Raw genomic sequence first — 17554 nt, 5'->3', positions numbered from 1 at the left:
TTTAATGACAAACTTTGCATTTAACTCTATAAATTATGTGATTGGGTTCAGCTATTGGAAAGAGATCTGAGTGCCTCACACAGCTGTGGTTTTGTGCACACTTCAGGTTAAGGAGAACAGTCAAAAATCTCTTTGAAGTACTTCAAGGATGGAAAATCCTCGCAATGCACATTTGGAGACTCTTCTAATGCAAGCAGTGTCATGTAAACAAGTGTGTTTACATGCACATAAATAGTTAAACTGAGCCCTTCAAAAAGAAGCCTGTCTTGTGACTTTATGAGCACTGAGCTTTTGTTTCCCCAAAAGTATCCCCTCTCTGTCAGTTGAACCTCAAGATGTTTGCTACTTCAGGGACCCAATGGCTGGGGATTTCTGTACTTCCCTTATGGGATGGTGGAATTCCTTCCTGGGGAATTTTCTTGCCTCGCAGAAGATTTCAGGATGTTCCCAATGAGTGCACTTACCTTCATAATTTGCTTAACTAGCCATAACTTATTATCAGTGCCAAAATTCTACCTCCTTTATAAACAATAATTGAATTAGTAAGTAATTGCTCATTAATTTGTTGAAGTCCAATGAGTAGACAACACTCAGTGCTTGCTGTGAGGTTGCCTTATTTAAGTGAGCTTTTCTGAGTGGCATTGAAGCACGTCTCTCTTGCCCCAGCACTCACTTGTTAGATTCTCCTTAATTCTTCATGTCAGGTATGGCTGTGAAACTGCTGCTGGCAGGATGTGTTGTCTGGAGGTTGTGATGCTGTGTGGTCTGAGCAGGGAGAGTTCTGAAAGGTTGCTTTGACATGCTGTTTCTTTTTCAACTTTGAGAGTGAGTTCCTTCTGGCAGACAGCCTTTTCCTCCCATCATGCTTTATTTAGCTATTTGCCTGTGCTCTTGAATTTGTTGCCTGGGATTCATTACGGTTTTATTTTATTTACTTATTTATTTAACATCACACGCTGCTTCTCAATACACCTCAAATACAGATGTATTTCTGGAACATGACAAACTTCAGGTTCCAGCTGTGATTAAATCCCAGGTGATTGCCCACCATATGCAGGCAGATATTTCACTGGGTATTGTCATCTGTTAGTGGTCAAAAACATGTGGGCAGACTGTGTGCAAAGCTCGATACCAATGCAGATTGGATCTAGCTGTGAAGAAGATAGGAGAGAAAAGACTGTACCCCACAGAAGTCAGGCAAGTTGAAGCTCACAGGACACAGAAGCACTGCAATAAAATATGTTTTTAATTTTGTGACGAAGCCCTCAAATCTGTTTAAGTAAACAACTAGAATATATATATTTCTGAAAAAATGTGTCACTGAAGTATTATCATGAATCAGAATCATAGAATGGCCTGGGTGAAAAGGACCACAATGATCATCCAGTTTCAACTCCCTGCTATGTGCAGGGTCACCAAACACCAGACCAGGCTGCCCAGAGCCACATCCAGCCTGGATATATTACTTCAGAAGCATCTTGGCTTGTAAAACTGAAGAGGGAAAACCGTATTAACATTGTGTTCCACATTGGATTTGGACCCAAGGACACTTTTGAAGAGCTGATTTAAGTCTTCAGCCTCAAGTGTAAAGTTTGAAATGGCACTGCGTTTGCATAGCTTGAAAATGAAACAAACAAACAAACAAAAAAATCCAACACAGAAAATCTTTGCCTCCTCATTCATCTCCATTACCATCTTGCTGGTTGGATGAGAGATGTTAACATCAACACTTGGAAGGAAAACAGCACTCTCTGATAATTTCGTGTTCTTCATTTTCCACTTAGCTGGGGTGTTTAGCAGCACTTGGAACTTTGATTGGTGGTGCTGCAGGAGCTGGTTGTGGAAGGGGTGGCAAAGCTTGGCCTCGGTCTGTGTGTATTGAGTGGAGGGTTGCTTGATTTTTTGGACTTCTTGCAAATGCTTTGCTGTTTGTGCCATCAGATTTCTGCCAGGTGCTGCACACAGATCTGTAAATGCCAGGTGGTTTATCCATTAGGAGAGCCTCGTATCTGATCCATTTCCCATGATCTCAGATGGCTCTGACCAAATCTGAGCACTGGGGCAGCTGTGCATGGATGGAACTGCAGGTGGAGAGTGTGGCTGTGGGAGACCTCATTGCCCTAAAGGGAGTGCACAAACATGGGGAGAGCAGCTTTCTACATGGGCAGGTGGTGAGAAACGGGGAGGGATGGCTTTAAACTAAAAAAAGGGGAGATTTAGGTTAGAATTTAGAAGGAAATCCTTTAGTTGGTTTCATTGGTTTTATTTTGCCATCATTCTGATTTACTACTTTTAAATAACTATCTAGCTATTGCTCTGAATTAAATGCTGCTTGAGGACACACTATTTTTTTTGCTAAGTAGTTAAAAACAAGAAACAAAACCCCCAGACATTTGCTAACTACATTCACAGATAAGGAGCACAGCTAAGGAGTTGAAATAAACATGTGCAATCATTCAGAAAGTAGCCAGGGGTAAAAGCTGGACCGAAGGGAAACAGCTGCTTTGTGGAGGATGAGGAGCTGATGCTGTTTATGGCCTGGCAGGTAACTGAGTGCCCCCATGGGCTGGTTTACTTGGTTCACATCTGACATGCTGGCTAGATTACTGAATCTTGGAGCTCCAGGAAAATCCCTCGGTTGCAGCATTGCCATCAAGGTGCACTTGGTTGTCACACTGCTTTTAATGATATAAGGAGGAGAGGAGGGAATTCTCCGGGCACTTCTGCAAGTGGTGATGCTGGAACTGTACCTACTTTATTTACAGCTACCAAAGATAATGCTAAACATGGCCACGACCCCTTCCTTTAACATATACAGATCTAAGTCAGACCTTCAGAAATATCTGTCCTGTTTGGTCTGGTGTCAGAATGTTTGGATATTTAACAGAGGATGAAATACAGTGGTGATCCAGTGCTGCCAAAGTTCTTGTTTCATCTGTGGCTGTCCTTGGAAAGGGAGAGGAGTCGGGACCTGTTCCTGGGCAGGCAGGGAGCATCCTTTGAACACTTTGGTAGGACAAGGGGGAATGGTTTGAAACTGAGACAGGGGAGGTTTAGGTTGGATATGAGGAGGAAGTTTTTCAGCCAGAGGGTGGTGAGGCACTGGAACAGGTTGCCCAAGGAGGCTGTGGATGCCCCATCCCTGCAGGCATTCAAGGCCAGGCTGGATGTGGCTCTGGGCAGCCTGGGCTGCTGGTTGGCGACCTGCACACAGCAGGGGGTTGGAACTGGATGAGCATTGTGCTCCTTTGCAACCCAGGCCATTCTGTGATTCTCAGCCCCTCACCTCCCTGGGTTTCTTTGCTAGCTTTTTCTATGAATATGGCTGTGCTGTCTTGGTTGAAGATCCTCTTCTCTCACCTCAGGATGAAACAAGGGCACTCGGTCCCCTCTGCATCCCACCCTTGGGGGGAGGTTGCCTTCTGCTCAGCCACCAGGAGGAGAACTGCCACATGCATCCGAGCTGTGCTCACCCTGCTGCTGAACTCTCTCTTCTTCCTCTGGAAGCATCCCTTTAAAGTACATCATATCTTTCCGCTTTGAAGAAAAAGCTTTTGTACTTGACTCCTAGGAAATATTTTGCTTGAGTTTTGGAGGGCACTTTCCCCTTTCATAAGGAAGGAAGCTGTATAAATTAAGTCTTTTGGTTTAAAGAAGCAGGGGGCTATAAGGGCTTGTTCCTGAAGGACAATTTACCAAACTTTCAACAAACAAAAAAAATGTGCTAATTGTTTCATTGAAAATAAGTTTTTAATCCCCTTTGTATCATGGATCCTTCCGGATGCCAGGCCAGGCTACACAGCTACAGAGTGAAACAAATCAGAGTGAATTTTTACTGGTTAAAAGATTTCTGAAATGAATTTGAAGTCAGGATGAAAAACGCTTTCCAGACAGATTTAGTGCACAGATATGTTAAGATTGCATTGTGTGGTATCTAAGAACTGTACATTGTGCAGCTTGTTGGGAAAGTTGTGTAATTCTAGGATTAAGAGGCTGAGCTGAGGCTTTAGGGGGAACAACCCTTTCTTTTGTTCAGAGATCCTCATAAATCTTGGCTTGCAGCTCTATTTCCAGAGCCCGCCCCTTTACACAAGATTAGTTAGATCCACCTTAGGGTATTCTGTTTACATGAAGCATTCAGTTAACTTCACCCATCATCATCTGATTCTGTGTGCATTGGGTTTTGGTGCAGCCTGGTGCGGTTTAACCACGGCACTTTCCCCTATAGTGGAAGCTGCCCTGCACTGATCCCAGCCCTCTGTGCAACATCAGTGTAGAGACAGAATGGAGCAGCTTGTGAAGCTCCGACCTGCTCCTCAGTATGTGTTTATGCCTATGTTTATACTCAGTGTGATTAATATATATGAGAGTATCATCTCTGGGGTTTGCCCAGCTCATCCTCTTCCACTTTTTAATCTCTCATGTCATTCTTTTATGGTTTGCTCAGATGCTGTGTGCTTCCCTGATGGTTCTCAGGGTGTTTTAGCTGTCCATTGTCTCCATTGATCTGAGGGAGTTTTTATGGTAAACAGCAGCCCTAGGGACCATAACCTGGAAATTGAAGGCTGTTGTCAGCAAGGCCTGAGGATGCTCAGGGTTATCTCCTATTCCTGTGATGGCAATGGGAAAGAGATGAAAGCAAGACCCTGTTTTGGACCCAACTCCAGACCCACATTGGATGCCCTTCTTAAAAGGGATTTTAGTCTGAAAAGTGCTCTTTGCAGAGGTGACCTCAGCAATAGTTGTCTCAGAGCAGTGATCTGCCTAGCAGAGCACCTCCAACAGCTGTATCTATCCTCATGGCTTCGTGCTCAGAAGTGGTAACTGTGTGCTCCGAGATGCAGGAGCGCCTGAAAACATGCTTGGTATTGACAGATTATTTCAACAAACAGAGAGCATCACAGCTTTCCTGACTTGGGGATGACACAGAATGCTGCTGATAAAATGTGTCAAATGGCAAAGATATCAAACTGCTAATCTTCAGCCTTCGAGTGTGGCTGCTATTGGCATGTGCAATCACGAGTCTGCCAGAGAAGTGTTGTTCAGAGGCAGCACTGGGTCTGCAATTCAGAGATCCTGCTGCTGATTTCCATCTCAGCCAGGGAGAAGGTGTGGAAGGGAAATACTGAGCATTGTGCAGGGAAGCATAGTTACAGTGCTCTTTGTATGAATGTTTATGAATGTTAATGGCAGTCATAGAATCTTAGAATGGCCTGGGTTGCAAAGGAGCATAGTGCTCATCCAGTCCCAACCCCCTGCTATGTGCAGGTCGCCAACCAGCAGCCCAGGCTGCCCAGAGCCACATCCAGCCTGGCCTTGAATGCCTGCAGGGATGGGGCATCCACAGCCTCCTTGGGCAACCTGTTCCAGTGCCTCACCACCCTCTGGCTGAAAAACTTCCTCCTAATATCCAACCTAAACCTCCCCTGTCTCAGTTTCAAACCATTCGCCCTTGTCCTATCACCATCCACTCTCACAAACAGCCATTTCCCCTCCTGTTTATCCGCTCCCTTCAAGTACTGGAAGGTCACAATGAGATCTCCCTGGAGCCTTCTCTTCTCCAAGTTAAAGAAGACCAGTTCCCTCAACCTTTCCTCATAGCAGAGCTGCTCCAGCCCTCTGCTCATCTCAGTGCCCTCCTCTGGACCCGTTCCAAGAGCTCCACGTCCTTCCTGTACTGGGGGCCCCAGACCTGGACACAGCACTGCAGATGGGGCCTCACAAGAGCCGAGTAGAGGGGGACGATCACCTCCCTGTCCCTGCTGGCCATTCACTTGGTCCCCATGTGCAGCCTTCCAAGCTCACCCCTATAGTTAGAATGCAGAATCAAATGTGATGTCAATCGTTATTTAGATCCCAACAGCTTTACTGTTGGGCCACTGTAAACACGCTGTGTGTCATGCTCCAGCAGGACGCTGCCATAGTGTTACAGATGTGCTGCCGGGAAGGCATTGCTTTGCTTTGTCTCTTCCTTAATGGCACGTAGACAGGCACACACGAGCCTCTATGATCTGCTTATTTATGTAGGGCAGAATAGACGTTGAAGTCCAATTTATTCTTGTGAGGCTGTCTGCAGTGTTGGGGGGTCAGAGGAGTGGGTGTGATGGAGGTAACCAAGATGATGGGTGTCACGAGGAGCTAAGGAAGACAGGGGGCTGGGAACAGGGAAGGTGCTGAGCTGGCACTGCTACTGCTCCTTGGTGTGCTCCATCCTCCTCTCCCTTCCCAGATCACCACCCTGAGAAGGCAGAGGAACTGTATTTAAATTAGATGAGACAAAGAGGAGGAGATGCTTTCTGCCAGTGAGCTCTCTGACAGTAATTCTGCTGAAGCTGAGAGTGCATCAGTTTGCAGGGAGGATTTGTAGCAAAGGACAGTCTGTTGTATACAACATCATCCGTGGTAAAAGTGAAGATAGTGCTTTCTGGTGAGTCTTGATGTCCTTAGATAATTGCCATGTTTGTCTTTCAGCATCACACGTTCTCCACTTTCCATTGCATGAATTTGTTTAAAAAGTTGCTTTCAAAACCTGGAGCCTCTCTGCTTTCTCCATCCTGGATAAACTCCAGATTTTAGATAACAGCCACCAGCAGCACCAGTTCTTTAGCTTCACGTGTCATTGTTGCTGCTAGAATGCTTTAAATTTCCACTCAGAGGGTGGTGAGGCACCGGAACAGGTTGCCCAAGGAGGTTGTGGATGCCCCATCCCTGGAGGCATTCAAGGCCAGTGATCACCCTACCAGACAAAGTCCTGTCCAGCTGCAGGGCTGTGCCTGTGCTCTGGGATCCATAGGCTCCCAACTCATTTTCATTAGGAACTCTGCTGGAGGAGCTGTTACTGGCCATGGATGTGGTTCAGCTGTGGAGATGTTCCCTGTGTGCTCGGTGCTGCCATGGGCAGATTGGTCTCATGCATGCTCTCAGGGCTCTGTGCTCCCCGTGCTGGGAGCTGGGTTAGTGCAAGCAGCTGGCTGCAACTGTGCATGCACACCTGGGGCTCCTGTCAGGGTTTGCAACCACAGAATCGGAACTGTGGGGAGGAACAGGAATTGGGAGGGACCTCTGGAGATGTGTTCCAATCTCCTGCTAAAGCAATTCCCTGAGCAGCTGCACACAACACATGCAGGCATATTTGGATCTCTCCAGGGATGAGATTCCCCCACTTCTCTGGGCTCAGTGCCAGGGCTCTGCCACCCTCACAGCACAGGAGTTCTTCCTTATGTCCATGCAGAACTCTCTGGGCTCCAGTTTATACCCCGGTGCCCCTTGTCCTGGTGCTGTGCACCAATGAACAGAACCCAACCCCATCCACTTGCCTCCACTCCTTTTGGATAGTTGTAAGCACTAAGCACTGCTCAGATCCCTCAGCCTTCTGTTCCCCAGGTGCACAGCCCTGGGGCTCTCAGCCTGTCCCCACTGGGAGCTGCTCCAGGCCACTGCCATCTCCACACCCTCCTCTGGGCTCTGTGCAGCAGTTCCCCATCAGCCTGGAGCTGGGGAGCCCTATGTTAGGCACAGCACTCCAGATGTGCCTCCCCAGGGCAGAGCAGAGGGGAGGAGCACCTCCCTGCAGTGCTGCCCGTGCTCTCTGCAATGCCCCTCAGGATTCCGTTGACCTTCTTGACCACCAGGGCACACTGCTGCTCATGATCACCCTACTGGCTACCAGAACACCCAGGTCCTTCTCTGCAGAGCTCTTTTCCAGCACCTCAGCCCCAACCTGTACTGATGCCTGAGGTTATTCCTCCCCAGGTGCAGGACTGTGCACTTGCCCTTGATGAACCCCATCAGGTTCCTCTCTGCTCAGCTCTCAGCCTGCTCAGGGGGAAGTTACCAGCTTGGGCTTGGGTGGTACCTTTACCCCTTGCAGTTGTGAAGCAGCTTTCCTGTATTTTTCTCTGCAAATGTTTATATCAGACTCCTTACCATGGCAATTTGAATAAAATGTGGGGAATGAAAATATACTTCAACTGCTTCATTAGTTTCTGTGTCACCTCTGGCTTGTGTTTGCTTTGTTCTGGCTGCGATGAATGATTCGTTCCTATTGCAACGACACTTTTAATGTCCATCTCTGTTATCTAGCAATATTCATTGATATCTTATTTGATCTTCCTTTCTGGCTTTTTGGTTATTAGAAGCCTAAGTCCTCACGTACATGACAGGATGAAAGACCAGAAATAACCAGTGCAAGTTTTAAAAGAAAATAAAAAGCAGAAAATTGATATAAAACAAAAGCACAAGAAGCAGCATATCAAGAAAGCAGATGTACTAATCTTTCATCACTTCTTTTTTTATGGTACAATAAAGAAGACACTTTGAGACGAGATATTGTACAGACCTCTGCTCTGGGGCTTACCTTGAAACAAATGGAGGTGGGGTAGAGTTCTTTTCACTGTCATCACTTTGGCCAGTGCATGTGCCTGTATTTTCTCCTGGGAGAACCCTCCTGTCCCTCTCAATTTGGCAGATGAGATCCTCCCAATAGATGGCTGCAGCATGGAGCAGAGCAATGGGGTCATCATCCCTGCAGGTGTCCAAGAACCATTTAGATGTGGTACTGAAGGACGTGGTTTAGTGGGGAAATACTGATGGGAGGCAGGCAGTTGGACTGAATGATCTTGGAGGTCTTTTCCAACCTTGGTGATTCTGTGATTCTGTGATTTAAAAAGGTGAAGCAAAACACAGCACAGTGTGCATGGGCAATATTGACCACAGTGGTCCACGGCAGCAGCACGGAAGGACATAACTGTATTGTGGAACAGGCGAGGCAGCTGTGCCATAAAATATTAATGCAAATGTGAGCACTTACAGTAACTTCAGTACCTTTTTGCACCCCCAGCTGTCACACTATTCAGACTGCATTACATAGCTTTGCAGAGGCTGTTCAATGTTATCAGTGCCTTACTAGCTTCTGTGCATTTTTATTTTCTTACTATGAAAAGCTTTGTGCAAGCAAAAGAAAAGAAAAAAGCTTGATGTTCACGCTGATGAAAGGTTGTATTTAATGCTTGTAAAATGCTGACAAAACACTGGCACGTTCAGAATTGAGCTAGAATGATAAAATGTTTTGCGCGCTTCACAGTTCTGCAGGATTCCTGGTTCATGGTACACTTTGATCAAACTTTTCCTGGTGAGCATCCCTAGATGATCATTATGGTCCTTTTCAACCCAGGCCATTCTATGTGGGTTAATTCGGCTCAGGAAGGTGCCCTGGGGAGCTGCTGGGGCTGGAGCAGCTTCAATTGCCATGTGGTAGAAGAGAAGTGGGCCTTGGATTCTCCTTTGCGAAGACAATGATGTTTCAAGCCTTGTTGTTTTGGAACTCCTCTTGCGGGCTGCAGGGAAGGGAAGTGCTGGTCGGCTTTTTCTTTGGCCGGCCCAACAGCTGGCTGCTGCCCTGGCACTGTGAATTTGGGGGTGTCTGAGTGGGGTCCCAGAGAGGAAATGAGGGAGATGTTTGTCCTGTGAATCCTAAAATGGCCTGGGTTGCAAAGGAGCACAATGCTGATCCAGTTCCAACCCCCTGCTATGTGCAGGGTCACCAACCAGCAGCCTAGGCTGCCCAGAGCCACATCCAGCCTGGCCTCGAATGCCTTTCACCCCTCCTGAGTTGGTGCTTGTTTTCTACAAGTGCTTTTCTTCGGGGCCTTGATAGAAAGCTGTAAGAAGACCTGGTTATCCAGAGGCATCAGTTAGGTTGGTCTGCATGTTGTATTTTGTAATGTTTGCATATTTTGTCTTTCCTGCTTCAAATAGGCAATTGAAAACAAAGGCCTCAAATGCTGTAGGTTGAAATGGAGATTTCTCATTGGATGCTAATGTGGATGCTGCCTGGATGCTTCTCAGGGCTGGAATTTGTTGTGGACACCTCACGCTGGCACAGCAGGCTTGTGCAGTTTGTACACGCTGCTTGCATTTGATGTTTCATTGCCCCCTTTTGCTCTTTCTGATCCCACCGAGGCCAGTGCCTGTGTGCTGCTCTGCAGGGAAGACAGAGCTTATTAGCAAGGTTGGAGAGCAAATGGGCACAGGAGGAGAGGAGCCTTCCCCCAGTTTCTGAGGTGGGACAGTCGATGAATAGTACAGCTCAAGAACAGAGGCATCCATCAGTCTCCTGCTTGCTGCCCTTGCCTGGTTTATAAGAGTGAGGGAATCAAAGGAGCAGGAGCTGGAAGTCAGAAGCAGCAGCAATGTGGCGGTCAGTGTCTGCATCCCATGTCAATAACAGAAGACAGTTTTTGTGGGTGTTGAAGCAATGCGGAGCAAGCAAGAGCAGTGCTCGCATCTGCTGCACTTGGCTGCACCTGGGGGATGAGCTGCATTTTTGCAGGCTGAGGGCTGAGTTTTGCACAGCCGAATTTCCCTCTTCCCTTGTTTGAAAAGCATCCTAAATGCTGCTGCTATTTTAAGGCTTGGCAACCTGCTGATGGCTGACCTGAAGTGATGTTGGTTTGCCTAATAGCTCGGGATTTTTATGCAGTAGGTGTTGGGACTGCAGAGTCCCTAATAGCATATTTTAGAGTTCTGATGGATTTTTAAATAGCCTTCCAGCATTAAGGCAGGCGTTCCTGTAATCTGCATTTTGCAGTCACGTAGGTGCCTGGTTACCTCCTGATCTGCAGGATATCTACTCGTGCCTCTTCCTTTTCACTCTCCCCTGTTTTCTGCCTTCATTACTCCACTGAGCTCCACTGCAGCCTGCACTGACAGTGGCCCCTGTCAAAGTAACTGGTTTTAGAAGAAGCATCTTTAATTAACCCTCTCCTATATAAAGTAGAGTGAGGCTAGGGAGCAGCTGTATGTAAGCATATGTCCCAGGTTTTAAGTACTTTGTGGCTTGCCTACAGGATGTAGAGGGGATGCTTTTTCTCCTCTATTTTCAGTTTCCACAGTCAAGTATTGGGTTGGTTACTGGAGTACAATGGGTTGAAAATTCTGTTCCATGTGAATTTCCAGAAAGAAAAAATGCATTTAGTTTCCTTTAGTTAGAAGTGTCCACATTGCATTTACCTGAGGTTGTGCCATACTCTGCTGCATGCCCTAATACTGTAGATGGGAAGTGGGAGCAACCCAGGACTTCTAATGGGAAGTAGGATCATGGGAAGTAAGAGCATTTGTCCGAATTTAATGTGCTCTGTTTTATCTCACTCCATTGTGCCGGAGGCACTTCTCATTAAACTGCTAGTAATTAGGAAAAAGCTGAAACTTTGCATAACAGCCAGTCTCAAATGGCCTCTCATTGCCTCTTGTGGTGGCCTGCATACTGCCTCCCACCCTTGCAGTGCTGCCTTTCTCTGAGTTTCCATGCTGTAAAGCCATCTTTTGCCTTTTTTTTTTTTTTTTGCTAGTCTGTAGGTGCATTTAATGGGCTGTGACTGTGCCACACTGTTCCACAAAGCAGCAGTGTTGCTGGAGGTGGGGTTACGTCCCTGCTGCGGGGAGAAGCAAGGAGAAACCTGTGGGAAAGGACAGAGGAGTGACGGGGGAGCAGGAAAGGTTTCTGATGCGGATGTGAAATAATTCATGAGGATTGCTCAGAGTGAAGGAGAGAAGAATGAGGAGCAGGGCGAGAGCATTTAGTGGGAGTCTTCAGATGGGCATCTAAAAAAGGGGAGTTTTTTTCCTAAAAGCTCCGCTGGGGATAGGACTGGCAGTGATGGGCTCAAATTGCAGAGAGATCTAGGCTAGACAGCAGGAAAAGCTGTGTGGTGGCAGAGATGGGCAGACACAGATACGGGGCAGCTGGCGGTGAGGAGCATCTCTTGCAGGTTGCTCCCTGGAGGAACATCTAGCAGCACTTGTGGTGCCCTGGCTGCAGGAGAGGGGGGCTGTGGAGCTGTTTTCTGGCCCTTTTGCCCCATGGTTCTGCTGCCAGCATCAGTCCTGACCAGAGCTATGATGTGGTTTCCTTAGGTGACCTTCACAGTGCGAGGTGACACATCTCTGCAGGCAGGAGAAGCTCAGCAAGTCCAGTGGAACATGCAGAGCTTCATTAAGGCATTGCCCACCATACTGCATTGTGTTGAGTATTGTGATTCTAAAGAATGTATCTCAAAAGAGTTGTGAATAGGCTGTAAGTGTTCTTCATGTCAGTGAAGTAGTTGCTTTTCAAAGCAGAAACCAGAGCGGGGTCAGTGTCTATATTTGTATAAATGCACCAACACTGAGAGGATTCTGTGCATGTTATTGAAGCTTGGACTTGAGTTCCTATCATACAGTGCTGATTGTGTTCTTGCCAGACTGGGGAGATCTACTCATAGAATCATCATAGAATCATACAATGGCCTGGGTTGCAAAGGAGCACGATGCTCATCCAGTTCCAACCCCCTGCTGTGTGCAGGTCGCCAACCAGCAGCCCAGGCTGCCCAGAGCCACATCCAGCCTGGCCTTGAATGCCTGCAGGGATGGGGCATCTACAGCCTCCTTGGGCAACCTGTTCCAGTGCCTCACCACCCTCTGGCTGAAAAACTTCCTCCTCATATCCAACCTAAACCTCCCCTGTCTCACTTTAAAACCATTCTCCCTTCTCCTATCACCATGCACCTTTGTAAACAGCTGTTCTCCCTCCTGCGTATCCGCTCCCTTCAAGCACTGGAAGGCCACAATGAGGTCTCCCTGGAGCCTTCTCTTCTCCTAGCTAAACAAGCTCAGTTCCCTCAACCTTTTTTCCTAGGTGTGAAATAAGTTACACCAGAATTGGGCCCTCTGTGTCTGAACCAACCCAACTCCAGTGCCGGCTGCAAGGCTCTGAGTGGCACTGGCTGATTTTAAATGGAACAGATGAAGATGAAATGTGCTATAAGATGCCGACAGAGGGCTGATTTGCCAGCTGTTTGATTGTTTTCCTCTGGCATTATCTGCGAAGCAATTACATGTGAATAAAAAAGCTTCTTGAGATGCTTTCAAGGAAATATTGACCACTAATATTTTAATTAAGGGACACTGAAGCAGAAACGTTTGAATCAACGGTATGGACAATAGCAAAGTAGGCTGAGTTTCAGAAAGGATAACACATCCAGGCTCCCCCTTTTGTCTTAAAACTAATAAAAATTTGAAGAACAGACAATTTTAAAATAAGCTTAGGCCGTCATTTATATCCGTAAACAAAATGTGTCTGTGCTTTTAGCTCCGTGTGTAGGAATACACGGAGTGGTTTGGGATGGCTGCTGAGCACTGCCCTCCTCTCCTCTGGTCCGGGGGCTGGTGGCTGCACTGAAGAGTTCAATGGAAAAATCCTTGAGCAGGAGGAGGGGTGGATGGTTTTACTGGCCAGGAGTTGTCCTGTGTCTGTTATCCCCCTGAATGCTGCTGCACACTGCCTGCAGCGGGCTGAGCCTCGGGGAGTTTGTTGTCACTCCTTTTTCTGCAACAGTAATTTGCCCCCCAAAAGAAATATGCAATTTCCAGAAAGCCTTTCCTTCCAAATGCGTTTTTCTAAACTATATTTGGATGCTGTGCTGATGGGGAAGATGAATACCCACATGCCTTCAATCCTGCATCCAAAAGAGCTAGCTGAGGCTTAAGGCCGTGCCCCCCATCTCTCCATGGACCAGTGGATATCTGGTATTTTCTGGCATGCACAGTCATGCAGATCTGGAGGAGGAGCATTGTAGGCTGCTGTTCTTGGTGTACAACTGTGCTCAGCACCAAATATTAGATAGCTGACGCGTTGCTTTTGGTGGTGTCCCCTGGCAGGGCTTACAGGAGGTGGCACTGGCAGTGCTGGTGCTGGGAGAGCCATCCCAGAAGGGCTGCCCAGGCTCTGTGTGCCCATGGTGAGCCCCTCCCTGAGTTGCCTGTTGGACTTCAGATGGGAAGCACCAGGACCAGGTGTCTGATTTGGGTTTAGGCTCTGCAAGCCAAGGAGAGTCCAAGGGAAATCTTGGATCAAATATTTGGGCCTTCTTAATTCAGTGAAACAGGATGCTCTTCTAAGGTGTGGTAGCATTTAACTTCTTGGGTCACAGAAGAACTTTTGGAATTTACCTATGATAACCATGCATATTTATAAAACAGGTCTTAAAGAGAGTTTGGGATGCTGCTGTTCACATGCTGTGTGTTTCATTTCCATTAATAGGGTCAGGAGGGCAAGCAGTTCTGTTGGGAGTGCAACTGCATGTGATCACTGGGTGGGATACACATCTCATGTGCACGTCCTGACTTCAGCCAGTTGTCCAAAATCCTTTTAGCATCAGATGGAAGGCTCAGGCTCTTTGCAAGTGCAAGGAATGCATCCTCATGCCAGAAGGGAGCGTGGTGTGGAGCATCACTCACCTGCCATAGCCAGCTGTTGTTCCCAGCCCATGCCCACCTGCAAGCACTGCCTCAGAAAACTCTGCATCGCCTCCTGAAGTGTAAAGGCAGGTGCAGAGGATGCCATTTCCTTGCTTTTTTAGTAAGTCTGTGCTAACTCTTAATACCTAACAATTAGACCCCTGGGTGTAAGAAGAGGAGTAATTCACAGCACTTATGCTTGTGCGGAGTATTTAGAAGCAAAACAGCTGTTTGTGAGCAATCTGCACAGTGCTGCTATGTGGCATGGCTTGTGTCCTCCAGTGGGTTTAGTCAAGCAGTGTCACTACAGCATCACTGCTGTGACATCAGAGAGATGTGCCCTCCCCTGACGCAGCTCCATGTGCTCCCTCAGGCCCTGTTGCTGTCACTGCACCGCTCCCTTACTGAAATCTTTGCTTAAGATAGGAGTTGGGAGACACTGAGTGCATATAGAGAGCAGCACTGACATGTCAACATGTCAAGGAAATCACTTCATAAAAGGGGGGAGTGAGGTATTTCTATTCCTTTTCTGAAAGAAGGACAGGTCTGGGGCTGTCAGAATACTGCCCCTTTTAAATATGGAAATCACAAAATACACTCTAATAATTCTGCATCTGAAATTCAGGCTACATCCCGCCGTGCCTCACTCCTGCAGTGTGTGCTGTTATCCACATTATCTACTTCCTTACTCCAGCACACCACTCATTGCAGGATGGCAAATGTGGCAGCGTTAATGACCTACTTGATGCTGCCCTTGGTGTGTTGATCAGTGAAGGGCTTGGAGGCCAATCAGGAGCGTTCAACCACACCTAATTCACATCTGCTAGTGATATGGGTGATTTGGTGATGACCTGATTTCTACAAGTACAGTCATTATTTTCTGGGCTTGTCCGTCATTGAATTTAGCTTTTTAAATGAGCCATTATGCATTAGGTACAGGCAGTGCAGATGATAACAGAAGCAGAAAGTGATGATGTGTTCAGGGTTAATCAGTTAACTGGGATCTGCTGGAACCGAGCAGCGACCTTCCTTACTGCTTTTCTATGGGGATGGGGAACACAGGCAAAACACAGAAAGCTTCTTAAAATAACTTCCCTTCTTTGGAAGACTGGTCTAGAATATGAAAGATGTTACGCTACGAGTATTGTACAGGAAACATTAGCTTTGTTTGCATGATCACTTGTTCTCTGTCTTTGCTTGAAAGATAAAAAAAAAAAAAGGAGCGTTATTTGCATTTTATCAACATTTCTGATTTTGTTAAATGGCATATATGAAAAATACTAGCCACATGCCTGTGCTGTAATTGTATTTATTTCCATAACTTAATTATGGAGGAACTCAGTGCAAGCAAAGTCACCTTGAGGAAAGTCGATACTAGTCAAAAGCACTCTGTTTTCATAGAGCTGCTTTTGTAACACTGGTTATAGAGATCTTGAAAGTAAACTCTGGAGCCGTTCAGCTGGCTGTGCATGTGAATTAACCCAGTATTAAAAGGCCTCCAGTGATAGCTCTGAGTGTTGCCTGTTGAGCAATTTTCCCTTTTAATAGATGAAAATTACAGACCACTTGATTAATTCCATCATTAGGTGATCCGTTATTCAAAAAGCGTGAGTGCATTTTTCTTGATTTTCAAGGCTCTCTTGCAGATGGTGCCCTAGGAGGCTGGGCACCCCAGGAAGCTGAGCCAGCTGTGGGCAGGGGGTTGAACAAGGTGACCACCAGAGCTGCCTTCAGCCTCAGCTGTTAGTGCTGCGCTGGTGCTAAGCCTGTACTGCCATCTCATACTATAAACAAGACTAAATTGTAGATGGAAAAGAATGTGAGTTATCTTCAGAGGTTTAAAATGATGCCTCATGATGCAAAGATCTTGCTGCTGCTTTTATGCTGGATCAAAAAGCTTTCCCAGGTCTTTATCTTCACCGTTTACTCTGATCTCTTCGATTTCCTTGAATGGGAGGAAAACGAAATGGCAGAGAAGAACAGTGAAATCCAACCCCAGCTCTCAACCTGTGAATTGTCAAAAAAAAAAAAGAAGTTAATCACAGTAGATCAAAGAGGTTATATATAACCTCCTATCTCACATGTCTTGCATTCAGTAATATCAGCTGATCATCTATTAAGCAGCTGATGGACTAGATTCCCTCATTTTTTGCACAGCATCAAAGGGAATCAGTCTTGCAACCTGGAGGGTTGGTGAAATCCTGATCTCTATTCAGAGAGAGAAGGTCTGTCTCTGAGTCATTCATGGAGGTGATAGGAACTGGCATTGCATCTTTCCATCTTCCCCAAAATGTAACAGTGCAATGTGTCTGTTGTCTGCATTGGCTCTTCGTCTTGTGAGTGGAATAGGTGGAAAAAAGAAGTGAAGTGCATGTGTCCCTCCCATCCTGGACAGGCAGATACTGGGCATTCAGATGAAAATTTTTCATTGATTGGAGAGTAAATGGAAGGAGGTCGATAAATTCTACTCCTGAACCTCTTCTGTTTACCATACTTCCCTGTCAGGCCCTCTGGGAGACACCACGTGAAGCAGAGGATCCTTCCTGTAAGCCTGGCTAATACACAGGCAAGGCAGAGAAGAGCTGAGGTTGCTGCAGTTGGCGTCGTATCCCTGCTAGGGAGATGGCACAGAGATAGATAAATGAGGGCAGCACGTTTGTCAAGGTAACAAAAGGCTGGTTGTGCAGATCTCAACATTAAAGTGAGCTCTTGCCACATGTAAAATGTTGGTGAGCGTGTTCAAAGACAGGAGTCAGATTCTGTTCATCAGACTCTTCAATTCAACCCTTTGGTTGTGTTGATTTGCCTGTTTCTGGCCCAGCCTGGCACTCAGGAGCTCCTGGTCCGTGCATGGTCTGACCATTCTGTCCAAGCCATTGCTGCAGATGGGGAAATTTATCCAGAAGGGTTCAGCAACACAACTGTCTTCACAGAACCATAGAATCACAGCATGGTTGGGTTGGAAGGGACCTTGCGGCCCCTCAGCCCCACCTCTAATATGGGCTGGGTGCCCAGGGCCCATCCTTGGCCTCGGGCACCTTGCAGGTCTCTTGATGCTCCCAGCTGCTTTGCTGGATGTTGATAAAGCTGTTTTGCTGACAGGTTCCCCCACTTTCAGATGCACAGCTGCAGCTATCTGGTGGTTCGGAAAGCTGTTAGGGGGCAGAGGTTGCTAAACTGAGAGTGGAGTGGGCAAGTTGTTCCTTGGGGCAGTTGTTGGGAAAGGAGGAAAGTGAAACTTGTGAAACTTGTGGAACTGGTAGAGCACTGATGGGGAAAT

General features: G+C 46.8%; 1 protein-coding gene across 3 annotated transcripts in view; it reads left to right on the top strand.

Annotated features, from left to right (window-relative positions):
• MDGA2 (MAM domain containing glycosylphosphatidylinositol anchor 2) overlaps positions 1 to 17554 on the top strand; it is a 315342-nt gene that overhangs the window by 119720 nt on the left and 178068 nt on the right. The gene's annotated exons all lie outside the window — the stretch shown is intronic.

This window comes from Meleagris gallopavo, chromosome 5 (assembly GCF_905368555.1).
Source record: "Meleagris gallopavo chromosome 5, MGAL_WU_HG_1.1, whole genome shotgun sequence".
NCBI lineage: Eukaryota > Metazoa > Chordata > Aves > Galliformes > Phasianidae > Meleagris > Meleagris gallopavo.
Note: the sequence above shows the minus strand (reverse complement) of the source record. Positions and strands in the feature narration are given on the sequence as shown.